Source organism: Acyrthosiphon pisum, unplaced genomic scaffold, assembly GCF_005508785.2.
Source record: "Acyrthosiphon pisum isolate AL4f unplaced genomic scaffold, pea_aphid_22Mar2018_4r6ur Scaffold_21003;HRSCAF=22751, whole genome shotgun sequence".
Lineage (NCBI taxonomy): Eukaryota > Metazoa > Arthropoda > Insecta > Hemiptera > Aphididae > Acyrthosiphon > Acyrthosiphon pisum.
The window spans coordinates 45,518-46,985 of NW_021770423.1; the positions used below are offsets into that span (position 1 = coordinate 45,518).

Below are 1,468 nucleotides of genomic sequence, written 5' to 3' on the forward strand. Positions count from 1 at the left end.
TAAGTTACACGTCTCAGCGATGAAGCGAGCTGTAGGACCGTCAGAGAACACTAACTAACCCATACTTGTTTCAGATGGCAGAACGCGTCAATAACCCGCCACCAAACCGCAACAACCGACCATCCCGCGGCATGATTGCCACCCACGTAGAGAAGCTGCGGGCCATGGCCGGGCAGCTCATACGAGAAGCCAGGAGGCTTTCCGTGGATGGACCGGAGGACGCGGTGAGCGGTTGGTCGGCTGAACGCGCGGCTACCGCGTCATTTGGCCGGATCCGGGCCAACCCGACGGCGTGGGCTCTGTTCGAGAGGGGGTTCGCGGAGGGACGCCGGTCCACTCGAGCGAACACCCCACAGCCCGAAGCCACCAGGCCTAGGGCAGGACCACCCGGGTGAGTGCCACCTCGCCGAGCGACACCAGCGTACCAGCGCCATGACGTCCGGGATGGGCGAGGCCGGTTTCGACGGCCAGCGGTGCAGCCGCAAGCCCAGGACCCCGCAGTACCACCAGCAGAGCCGCAGCCAGCCCGGCAGCCCACGGTGCAGCCGGTAGACCCACGGCCAGCTGAACAGCCAGCGGAGCAGCCACCAACCCAGCAGCCAGTGGTTGGCAACCAGGAGCAGCAGCTGGCCACGGTGGAGCGCTGGATAGAAGCCATGGAGGTGACGTCCGGGGCCACGCACCCCGACCCAGAATAGTCCGGTTGCTCGGGCGCGTCTCGCGGACTCGGGGGGGAGTATGTTGCGGTCGTTATCGTAACGACCGCGGCGTCTCTATCGACGTCCGCGAGATTGCGACCGAGAACCGGTCCGGTGGCACGAACCGCCGGCCCGACCGGCGGCGGTGGTGGCGCCAGCTTTTGCGAGACCGTCGTCAACGACACACGTACCGTTAGATCGCTGTCTGTGATATTATATTTATCGATAATGTTCAGTCGCAAATGTACGTTTCATATTTCAGTTATCATATGCCAATCATAACTACTATACCGATTAAGCAAAATGATAATAAATCATTAGAATAAAAATCTATAAAATATAATTTACATTGTTTCTTTTCTTTCTTTATTATTCTCATTACCCCAGTCTATCCATGCCTTTCTATCTTTTTCACTCACTCACGTGTGTAATATTCTCGTAGGTTGGAGCGGTCAGAGTAATATTCTGATAGCCGTTGACTACGAGTATATTATGATTTTGCAGGAAGCAAGACCACTTGTGTTGATGATGAAGATGTTGACAGGGTAGTTTATAAATAAATGTAGACAGATGAAAAGATACTTTGTAGTTTATTAAAATGTTCTTCAGTAATTTTGACTAAGTCCAAATGACAAGTTACTACTCAGAGTGACATGAAGGTGCTTGTTGTGCTCTGGAGTAGACACGTCTGAATACAGGCTGTTTCAGGCTCCCTTTTATATTCGGGTCCCTGCTCCCCCTGCCTATCGATACGCTATCTCTTCTCTAAC

The 1,468-nt window shown here is 54.0% G+C and overlaps 1 long non-coding RNA gene across 1 annotated transcript in view; it reads right to left on the reverse strand.

The window, feature by feature from the left end:
* The window catches only part of LOC100568651, a 73,308-nt gene that overhangs the window by 18,377 nt on the left and 53,463 nt on the right, over positions 1-1,468 (reverse strand). The gene's annotated exons all lie outside the window — the stretch shown is intronic.